Source organism: Pinus tabuliformis, chromosome X, assembly GCF_031772625.1.
Source record: "Pinus tabuliformis cultivar Carrire ecotype Pingquan chromosome X, CPIR1, whole genome shotgun sequence".
NCBI lineage: Eukaryota > Viridiplantae > Streptophyta > Pinopsida > Pinales > Pinaceae > Pinus > Pinus tabuliformis.
In genome coordinates this window covers 1,718,367,025-1,718,379,961 of record NC_142308.1, presented here as the reverse complement: position 1 = coordinate 1,718,379,961, position 12,937 = coordinate 1,718,367,025, and positions in this window count along the sequence as shown.

Genomic DNA, 12,937 nt, shown 5'->3' with positions numbered 1-12,937 from the left:
GATAGAGAAACCAGACAGCCTTTGTGAAAGTTGTATCTTGGGGAAACAACACAGAGAAAGTTTTCCATCAGGGAAAAGCATAAGGGCAAAAGCACCCTTAGTAATTGTCCACTCAGATTTATGTGGACCAATGTAAACTCCATCACTTGCAGGAAACCACTACATATTAACATTCATTGATGATTTTACAAGAAAAACTTGGGTTTATTTCTTAAAGAACAAAAGTGAAGTGTTTGAAAGATTTTGCAATTTCAAGGAACTTGTGGAAAACCAAAGCGGGCTGCATATCAAAGTTCTAAGAACTAATAGAGGAGGTGAGTATATCTCCAAGGAATTTCTACGTTTTTGTAGAGAAAATGGAATTCATGAGCAGTTTACAGCTAGGTACACCCCGCAGCAAAATGGAGTTGTTGAAAGGAAGAACAGGACAATCATGGATATGGCGAGGAGAATGTTAAAGGCAAAGCATTTGCCAAATGATTATTGGGTTGAAGCTGTACATTGTGCAACGTACATTTTGAATAGATGCCCTACAAAAGCAGTCATGAACAGAGTGCCAGAAGAAGCGTGGAGTGGGAGAAAGCAAGGAGTCACCCACATGAAAGTTTTTGGATGTGTGGCTCATGCACACAATCCAGATCAGCTAAGGAAGAAGTTGGACAGCAAAGGGGAGAAATGTATCTTCATTGGATACAATGAGGAATCCAAAGCTTACAGGTTGTATAACCCATCCACCAAGAAGCTCATTGTGAGTAGAGATGTTCAGTTTATTAAGGAGGAAGCTTGGGATGGAAGCATAGAGAAAACAGTGAATGTTAAAAGCTCTTTGTCACATGATGAAAATGATGAGGAGATGGCTGAAATACATCCCCAAACAACAGCACCAACACAAGCACAGTAAGGGACACCCTTGAGGAGAAATGAAAGTGCTTCTCCAAGCACACCACAAGGAGGAAATTCAAGTGCTTCTTCAAGCACTTGCACACCAAATGAAAGAGGTAAGAAGTTCAGAAATTTAAGTGATATTTATGAACAAGAGGTAGCAAATGAAGGTATGAACTCTTTGTTTGCTTTATAGTGTCATGTTGATGACCCTGTTCATTTCGAAGAAGCAATTAAGGATAAGAAATGGATAGAAGCTATGGATGAGGAGATCAATGCCATAGAGAGAAACAAGACATGGGATTTAGTTGAACTACCAAAAGGAAAAGAGGTCATTGGAATTAAATGGGTCTACAAAGCCAAGAGTAATGCTGAAGGCAAAATAGAAAGAGACAAGGCAAGACTGGTTGTCAAAGGATACAAGCAGCAGTATGGGAGAGACTATGAGGAAACTTTTGCACTGGTTGCTAGAATGGAAACCGTGAGAGCAGTGCTATCCATAGCAGCACAAAACAAGTGGAAAGTTTACCAAATGGACATGAAGTCAGCATTCCTAAATGGAGTGTTAAAGGAAAAGGTCTGCATTGAACAACCTCTAGGCTATGAAAAGAAAGGGCAAGAACACAAAGTGTGCAGATTGAAGAAAGCTCTTTATGGGTTGAAGCAAGCACCAAGAGCGTGGTACAGTAGGATAGATTCCTATCTACTGGAAAATGGATTTGAAAAGTGTGAGGGAGAACCCACTCTCTACATCAAAGAAAATAATGGTAAAATACTAATTGTTGTGTTATATGTTGATGATGTTATTTTCACAGGTAATGATGATTATCTTATTAAAAATTTCAAAGCAGTCATGAAAGAAGAATTTGAAATGACTGACATGGGTTTGCTGAGATACTTCTTAGGAATAGAAGTAGAACAAAGTGGAAATATGATTTTTATCTCACAAGGGAAATATGTTAATGAAGTGTTGGAAAGATTTAATATGCAAGAGAGCAAGGCAGCAATCACTCCCACAGTAATGGGATTAAAACTCAGCAAAGAGGACAACAGCAAGGATTTTGATCCTAGTTTGTACAAGAGCATAGTTGGCAGCCTCATGTATTTGACTGCAACTAGGCCGGATATAATGTTTGTTGTTAGTTTAATTTTCAGATTCATGGAGAGGCCAAAAGAAGCACATTGGCGGGCAGTAAAAAGGATTCTGAGGTATGTTAAAGGTACAAAAAGGTATGGCATTTTATATACTACTTCAGAATGTTCAGATTTAGTTGGATACACTGATAGTGATTGGGCTGGAAGTGTAGATGATCGGAAAAGCAAATCCGGTTATGTTTTTCACATGGTTTCAGGAGCCATTTCATGGGCTTCTAAAAAATAGCCTATTGTAGCGTTGTCTACAGCAGAGGCAGAATATGTGGCAGCTACAGCAGCAACATGTCAAGCAGTTTGAATGAGAAGGATGTTACGGAGCTTATGCCAAGAGCAAGTAAAAGAAACTATGATTTTTTGTGACATTAGTTCAGCTATTGCATTATCCAAGAATATTGTATTTCATAAGAGAACGAAACACATTGACACAAAGTTTCATTACATCAGGGAATTGGTAAACAGTGGAGAAATTGTTTTACAACACTGTAGAACTCAGGAGCAGGTTGCAAACATTCTAAACGAACCATTGGGGCAGAAAAGTTTTGAATTTTTGAGAACATGTCTGGGTTGGACTGATAACCCAGCAGTTGAAATTAAAGAGGAGTGTTGAAATATTAATTCCAATTGTCGTGTAGCGATTGTAAACAGTGTTTTTTGTTCCGGAACTTGCCTTTTAAACAGCGATGCCAAAACTACCATGGTTTCCCCGCTCCGCCATTCACCGGACAGTGGTTTTTCTCGAGGGGGCAGCGATCACAATCATCGGCTGCCACGTGTATGAGCCATCCTTTACAAAACCACCCATCCCGCGGCGCATAAACTTCGGATGAAAGGGACCTCCAGGGAAATAGCATCAGCCGTCGAATTAAATCTACAGTTTGTGGTAGCAGGCACATGTTTTGTTTTATTATCACGAGGACCTCCGTAGCAGCCATATGATAGGGTTAATTATAAAAGGAATGTATTGACATGCTGAAACATTTATTAAATTTACCGTGGTCAGTAAATGTAGGTAGAATTTAATTTTATTATTTTTTTAATTCTCACGGGTGTTTGTTTTAGGGTATAGGTAAAACAAAAGTCAATGTATGAAAAGTTTTTTTTGTTTTGTTGTTCATTGTGTGTGTGTGTAATGAAAACGCACAGTTGTGCGAAGAAAAAAAGGAAGAACAGAGCGTGAATGTAATTTTGTTGGTTGAATGTAATGCAATGAAAATAGAATACGCCGCAACGTGAGAGTAAGAAGTAAAAAGGGTTTTTTTTTACACAGCACTGTAAATTTTTTTTAAGTTGGAACAGAGAATGAAAAAAATTACACAGCAGTGTTGAATTTTTTTTGGAAAGATAGAGTATTTTTTTTTTTTTGGAACTGCATCTGAAGTAGTGTCTGGTTGTAATCCCTCTAGCAGAGGAAGAATCTTGTAACCACAGTTTTATTAATGAATACATAGTTTTTATGTGTGTGAAAAAAAAACTTTGTTCTCCAACAAACAATTTTTTTTTGCTTCCCTGTGCAAAAACAGAGTATTATTATCTGGGTTAAAACAGAGCATTTTTCTCTGTTCAGTAGTTTTTGTTTTGGAATTAAACAGAAAATTCCCAACAATCATTAGAATTATAACGGTTTTGGGCCAGACCCATCTTTAGTAATAATATTTTCTTACTCATTTCTTAAAAAAACAATATAATAATATTATCATATTCTTTAAACTTTAATAATGTTGTAATAATAGATTAATAAATATATATCAATACATTAACACATTAATGATGCATTTATCTATATATAATAGCACACTAATAATATATTAATATACACAATACAATATTAATTTTAAATTTAGGTAATAAATTTAATAGTATTTACTATTTAAGTTTTCCAATATCTAATTTTTATTATAACTTTTAATCATATTCAATTAGATTCAAACCAGGTCAATTATGGTTAGCGATGGTCACCATCATGATTAATGGTTAACATTGTCAACAAAATTGAACAAAGTTTACTATAGTTAAACATTGATAACCCTAGTCAATGATGTTCACATTTAGTCAACAATAGTTGACCATAGACACCGATGTTCAAAAATAAACATTGCAATGTGACAAATAAATATTAATGTTGCAATGTATAAAAAGAAATTCAATGTGGTAATTTAATCAAGAAAAATTGACATCACAATATGATGAACAAGAATTGACATTGAATATAGTGATATTTTTTTTCATTGCATTGTGATGAACAAAATTCAATATCACAAAATGAAAAAAAAAAATCAGCATTATAATATGATAAACAAAAAATCAAAGTCATAATGTGACAAACGTAAAGTCGCCATCACAATATGATGAACCAAAATCAATATTGCAAGTGTCAAATAAAAAAATAATGTCTTCCAATTATGAACAAATAATGATGTCACAATGTGATGACATAAGCAAGCATAGTCAACCTTTATAATTCACCTATATAGTCAATGTTTAGATATCCAACCATAGCCAGACATGGTCAACCATATTCAACTCTAGTCAATCATGTTTGACCATAGTCAACAATGATCAACCTTAGTCATTCATAGTCAAGGTTTAAAAAATTTCAATAATAACAACAATATTAATAATACTTTACTTTTATAATTATTTTTAGTAGTGCAACCATATTCAACCATGGTCATCCATGGTTAACATGGTTAACTATAGTGAAAATGGTCAATCATATTCATCTATAGTTAAAAATTGTCAACTATGGTTGACCATAAACAACCATGTTTAAAATTAACATCAAAATGTGACAAATAAATATCAATGTTGCAATATATCAAACAAAAATCGATGTCTCAAATCTAATGAAAAAAAATGGCATCAATGTGATGAAAAAAATTGTCATTGCATGTGATGAATAAAAACTTTGAATCACATTGTGCCGAATAAAAATCAACGTTGCAATATGAAAAATGAAAAATCAATGTCGTAATATGCCAAACAAAAAAACAATATTGTGAAGTGACAAACAAAAAATCAATGTTGCAATTTGATGAACCGAAATCACCATCACTATGTGATAATTAGAAAATTGATATCATATTGTGACAAACAAATAATAATGTCGCAATGTGATGGACAAAATTTGATGTTGAATGCGATAAGCAAAAAAATTGTTTTATATGTGATGAGCGAAAAAATCACGTTGCATTATGATGGACAAAAATCAACATCCCAATATAACAAACAAAAACTTAATGTTGCAATATGCTAAACAAAATCAATGTCACTAGGTGACAAACAAAAAAAATAAACATTTTAATATTATGAACCAAAATCAACAACACAATGTGACAAGCCAAAATTGAATGTCAATTGTGATGAAAAAATAACAATGTCACAATGAGATGACATGATCAACCATAATATTTTACCTTAGGAGGTTCGATCTAGGTAGATTATCTTCTTGTGATGAATTGGAGCCCAATAGATCTACCCTTCAGCCCTTTCTTCAAAGCCCTAGCTCTAATACCATGTTGAGAAATCTAGGGAAAAGTAGTTAGGGTAATTATAAATTTGATTTCTCTTAAATATTGAAACTTTCTTGTGATATTGGATTAGTGCTTCACATGATTATATTGTTCAGTTCATTATCAAGACAAATGCCAATAAGAAGATCATAATGCAAACAAGAAGACACCAGAAATAGGCTCCAAGCCAGGGAAAACCCCCTCAACAAGGGAAAACCCAGAGAACTTCTCTTTTTATAGAATCAATTCAAGGAGACTTCCAAGACCAAGATGCATGAATACGTCACCAATTGATCAAGCCATCCACCTAGAAAAAATAATATCTACTTCTCCTTCCTAGAGAAAATTTGTCCAATTATCATGAATAGAGAAATCATTCTTCTTTATTGTTATCTACTCTTCTTCACACTCTTTATCTGCCTCAGACGTACTCAAGATTGATTGATTTCTCAAGTGTATCCAAAGGAGGTCAAATCCCTCCCTTTTTATAGCCTTTTAAGTGGGTGCATATGTCTCTTCTAGGTCGACTTCAGGGGTTGCTTGACCTGATCATTTTGGTGGTTCCTAAACTCTTTTATTACATAAAATAAATTTATTTGATTTGATACAGGAGCCCTACAAGGGAATTACATCTTGACCTTGACTTTGACTCTTATACAAAAGCCTAGAGCACTAAATGGGTGTTGGACCTAGGACCAATGACCATGGGAAAGAAACCAATTCTCTAAATAAATCAATTTTCTTTAATAAAATTCTTTTTCTTTTTCTTTATTTTGACAAGTACAATAATAATTACATTAATTCATAGTATAAATACAATTATGAAGACCCAAACTAGTTACAACTTTCAACAACTCCTACCTACTAGAGGCTACCGCCTCCTCTTGTTTCTCCAGCTACTACTGGAAGGAAGCTACTACTCACTCATCAAAATTACTGCCCACCACTGGAAGGAAGTTATTGCTCCCTCACTTAAAGTTCCAACCCTCAGTACCTATGTGGACCATGTTTCAAAATATCTCACACTAGATCCACCTTACTCAAACACCACTCAAAACCCACACGCCATTTTTCATCCAATTTTCAAACTAGACCCACAAACAACAATATGATCATCTAAATAATAAGATACCAATAACCTCTTTGCAACAAATCAACTAAATGAAACATCAAATCTAAGATCCCTGCAATAAATCATTGATCAACAAATAAACCATATTAATGAGTCATCAAAACCAAACTCTCTTGTCCAAATATATCATCAAAATGCTAAATTCCAAGTCACATACTCTGCTTAAGCCAAAACATACTTATCAAGACATCCTTGACAATTAGTAACAAAACAAATCTCAATAATGCCAAACCATCTTTGTAGGAAATACAATATCTTAATGTAAAAAAAAAATCCCTTATCACTCAACCATTAAGTCAATGCAACCATAACTCAATACATCTCAATAACATCAAACTCTAGTTGTATCAAACTGTCAAGTATTGGCAATTTCTCACTCATCAACTAAGCAAAAGAATATTTTTGTCATACTTTGTAACATGGAGTCACATCATGAGTAACCCTAGCAACATATCGCTTAGTTCATCATATTTCAAGTCTCAGGAATTAGATCTTTGAATGTAATAAACTCAAGGTAACATCGTCAAAAGGATTTGTAAGCACAATATTAATAACTATCAACCTTAGGAATAGACAACCATAAGAACAATCTCAGAGAACAATAAATACAAGAAACAACATTATTCACATTAGATTCATAAGCCTTTGTCATCTATCTTGCATACTAATTTTTACTCTAAGCATCCATTCAACTCCTGCATACAACCTATGTCATACAAAACCCTGCCACATATGTCTTTGCTTAGATGCTAATCTTTTATTCACCAATCTTCATTCTTATTCAAGCAATGATATATGTACTAAAGGGTCGCAACATTGCAGTCAAGTACATTAATAAGTAACCACTTCAAATCTTTTGTTAAATATTTCTCCAATGCAAGACTAACAATATAAGGAAAACTTCTACAATCAAACTATTGAATAATCATATAATACTGTGAAAGATCTAATGTTCTCGTATTCAAAGGAATACCTCCAACAAGTATTCAACAAACACTGTGCTCATTTAGCTAGATCTATGTATGGATCCATGTGCATAAATTGTGATGCAGTGCACATAAAAAGGAAACTTCATCATTCATAAGGTTTAATTGATTAAGAATACAATAACCAACAGAATGTGGATATCAAGAAATGAAAATCTCTACAAAAACATGTTATTAGAAGTTATACCAACAAAAACATTCAATGGTCTGCATATTGTGTCTCATCATCCATTCTATGTGCACAACCATCCATACTCATTTACAGAATACCTCTACATCATATCTCTCATTTAAGTAATTAGATATGGGCCTCCTCCTTGTGCTCTGGTACACACCCATTCCAGAACAAATCACAAAATAACTCTTTAAGTGCACACACATGATCCAATTCATTTCCCTTTTATAGCCACATTATCTTTCCAATACCATAGGAAAATCCATGGTATTTTTTTATCCAGGTGACTCCAGAGACGCACACAGGACAAAGAGGGCTTATGGAAGCTCGAAAATCAAAGTGATTAGAATTATTTCAAACCAAGACCAGAGCATATATCTTGTTGTGTTGATCGCAGCGGTGTGAACGGTTTATCAATCCGAGCTCGTATGAGGGAGAACGAGCCAGTGAAAGTTTTGGTCAAAGTTGGGTTGTGAGCCAAGTTTAAGTGTCCTACAATTTGACCGACCCGAGGCATGAAACCTAGCTCCCGAAAGCGGGAAAAATTGTTGCCTCTTTAATTTGTCTAATAACCCTTATGTTAGACAAAATAAAATAAAAAAGGTTTATTTTAATTAAAAAAAATAAAAAGTATAATATGAGGTGGTGGGCCATGACCCCTGCCACCTGTCTAGTCAATTTAACATCTTAAATTGCTCTACATAAATTATCAATCATATGACAACTTAGATCCTTTTGACATTATTTCATATAGAAACATGGAGATAAATATGTGATATAATGATCTCGAAGAGGAAAAAAAACCCTCAATTACCTTATCATCACAACTCTTATTAGTTCCAATTTCTGTTTACAATGACTAATTGAGATATAAAAGAATTGGAAATTTACGTCAATGAAAGTAAGAGTTTTTGAAACCATACTCCTAATAAAAACTTGTATGTTAGATCTTGCATATATATCTTCAAGGAAGCATTTTACTTGAATATATGGCAAATATTGTTCACCTAAATGTATTCCTTTGATATCCCAAGAATTGTTTAATTTGATTATGATTATCATAGATAAAATTGTTGCATGGTAGATTTATGGATATATCATAATGATAAGAATGTGTAAAGGTGTTGAAAATATCATTATCACATATAGAACCATGCACATTAGTACAAATTTTCTTGTATCTCAAACTATTTAAGGAATGATTCAGATTTTCAACTTTATCTAATAAGGGTTGAACATTGATATGCAAAATATTAGACATGCATACCTTTCCAAAAGACACTCTTAAGAACATTTTCAAGAGCTTGAAGTTAAACCATCCCTTCCAACAACTTCATGCGCTGATTGATCATATAAGTTTATATTCATCCTTTTTCAACATCAATTTAAATTGTGTTTTTGTATGCATGCATAAATTGTATGGTGTTATTAGGGTGTTGATCCATAAATGGTAAAGTAACTAATTGTATATAATTTGACGTAGAATTTTGAGATAGGTCATTTGTAGTTCCATTTACTAGAATATTTTGGGAAGCTTTATTGTTAATGACAATGTGTTTATCAATATCCTTAAAATTTTTATTGATAACATTTAAGAGAACAATCATATCTTCAATTTGTTTCATAAAAGGTTGAGTATATATTTCCTTAAAATCATCAAGTTTATATGCATCTTGCAAACTTCCAATTTCAAGTTCTTCATCACTAACATAATGTTTACTTTCTTGAAACCTGAGATAAGCATTATCACAATGTCCATTCAAATTGCAATTATTTTCAAGGAGTAATAAGATATGATACATCCTTTTATAATATGTATGAAATATAAAATGAAAATCTCTTAAGGAAAAAGATGTTGACAAGAGGAAGGCTCCTATGCCATTGCCTAACATCTACCTCTAGAGACAACATGAATAATTTCAAAAGGATGACTTCACAATAAATCTTATTTTTATGAATTCAACCATGTAAGTCAATAAAATGCTGAGTAGGTCCATCATCATTATCTTCTTGAAATTGAGGAATATCTTTATCCCACATGTCTATGTTAGGTATAACATTGGGAAAACATGTATGTTAGATATGCAGAGAGGAGAAAATTATGTAGCTACCCAAATAATCATTGAAGTAACACAAACAATACAAATAAACTAAAGAGTCTCTAGGAAAAACTAAAAAATAAATAAAATATTTTCTTGGAAATTACCATGTGTGTGTTGTGGTGTTCCTAGGGAAAATAAGCATTTTCACTGCGATTACAACAACGACACCAAAAAGATGGTGTTCCCTAGATTAACCCCATCAAGGGTCATTGCCAAGGCATCCAATCGAAGTTTACAAAACTTCCCCACTTTAGTTCTTAGGTTGGACCCTTAGATAAGAGGGGATATCCCTTGACATGTTAGAAATGATAATTGTCGCACATTACTTTAGAATAATTGTTTAAAGTATTAGACTACTAGGTTAATGATGGTAAGTAAGATAATTTTTTTAAAATAATACAATGGAGATAATAAACACTCGAATTAAAACATGTTAATTGAAAAATGTCCAATATCAATGATGGGAGTCTATAGTGTAAGAAATTTAGAGGAGAGAATTTCGATGTCAATGTTGGATGAAGTTGCGTTTGTTAACAAGAAAGTTTATTTTTACTAAAAGGTCTTTAATGATGTTATATTTCTTTTGAAATGATTTGCAATGATAGTAACTTAAATAAAATTTATGTATTTATGTATCAAAATCTATAAACAATACTTTTTGTTGAATTGTAATCTTGTTCAAGAAAAAATTGCCTTGATTAAAACTCATCCAAATATACATTGATCATCCAAATAAACACATCCAATGTATATTTTGATTTCTCTCAAAATAATAAAATAATGTTTTTTTCTTAATATAGTTCTTTTTATAACGCAAATTATAAATTAATGAGAAAATTATTATGCAAATAATTGAAATACTTTAAAGAAAATAAAATTTCAAAATATATTTAAACCACAAATTATTAATTATAACTTAAAAAAAAAAAAAAAAATTAAAAAATTAAAAAAAAAACAACAGCCATTAGATTTAAATATGTGATTGTTTAAAAATAACATTCCCATTATTAAAATTTATTTAAAAAAAATTACATTAGAACATTTAAACTTAAAAAATTTTATTTTTTTTCATAACATATAAAGTAAATCAACAAATATAAATATTTGATTGTTTAGAAATAACATTCCCATTATTAAAATTTATTAAAAAAATTACATAAAGAACATTTGAATTTAAAAAATATTAATTTTTTTATGACAGATAAAGTAAATCAACAATTAATCATTATTATATATTAATATTATTCACTAAATCTTCCTAATTTATTTTGTTTTACTTGAATAATTTTTAAATCATAAATAAAATAAATCAATATTTTATTTTTTTCCATACTTTTCTATTAATAACCAAACATATTATATAAGATGTTGTATGGGTTCACTTTACCATATACATAATGAAAACTAACCTTAACCACTTTACAAAAAAATATCTACTCTACATTAAAAAAAGATGCTGATACATATATGAGACTTGAATAATGTTATTAGAATATATAGACTAAAGCCTCTTACAGAGTTGACAAAATAAACAAAGTAAATCAACAATTAATCATCACTATATATTTACATTATTTACTCACTAAAAAGCTCAGATAATACAACACTTTCATCCCTACTATATATTTACATTATTTACTCACCAAAAAGCTCAGATAATACAACACTTTCATCCCGATCTTCCCAATGTAATCTCCTTAACAATGGGCAAAACGTTATCACCACCCTTTCCAGCTTTGACGTAGCTTCTTCATTCCACACACTACTTGATCCTGTGATGCTTTCTAACTCATTTAAGCCGCTTAGATACAATCCCTCTAACATTGGGAAATCACCATTTCCAATGTCCAGCTCTTTTATGATATCACACCTCCATATCACTAATACCTTTAAATTGGGTAGCCTCATTCCCAATGGCAATTTCTTCAACAATGGGCAATCCCTTATTGTCAACTCTTGGAGTTTGGACATGGATCCTTCATTCCACACGTTTGATGGTCCCGAGAGGCTCTCCAACTTTTCCAAGTAATAAAGCTCCAACCCCGTCAACATTGGGAAACTCCGAAGAGGAAGCTCCCTTAGTTCTCTACAACCCAACAACCGTAATACCTTCAAATTTTGGAACTCACAATTGGGTAAAGTTACCCCACCATAGTAAGTCAACTCGAGCATTTCCACACTTTCTATTTTTTCTATGTTCACACCATCCGACTCAAAGCGTATGTCAAGTGTTTCATTTCTGTCCAAGTATCAATTGTAACAACATCTCCACCATCTGCCGTTACAGACGCCTTCAACACCCGCATCTTAGTGAGATTTATGACATCACCTGCCCTCACGGCGGTATTCCTATTCCCAACGACTAATCGGTTCAATGAAATGAGTTGACCGATATCATCTGAATTGACCTCCATGTGAGAACAATAATCCAAATTGAGATGCTTTAACTTTTTCAACCCTCTTATTGTACTAGGAAAACCCTTCAACTTCACACAGCTGTCAAGATTATAACACCCCTACACAAGGAAGAACCATGCCAGAGAAGAAAGTTATACAAGTACGGAGAAGGAAGCAAATTGAATCTGAAAGTCCCTTGAACACTCTAGCCAACAACACATGTTGTTGACTTGATGAAGTCAACCTTGATATTCCAAGTATTTGATGGGGAGACTCTGCCAAAAGGAATACCATGCATACAGTTAGGGGGAGCTTATGATGATTATGAATTCTTGCAGAAGATATCTGTGAATGGACCCTATGAAATCCTTGATGAGAAACATGGTCAATCATCCTTTGATAGATCGTCTCTCGGAAGTAATTCCATTGAAGAAAATGATCCCTTATTCATCCATGAACTATTATTAAAGATCTCGTCCACTTGATCACTAATCTTTCATGAGCTAAAGGAGGTCGTGCAGACAGGGGGAGTTGGTTCATCACATGAATGAATGTAAGTACATCTATCATGGACCACATTGTCAGAAATAAAAGCACCA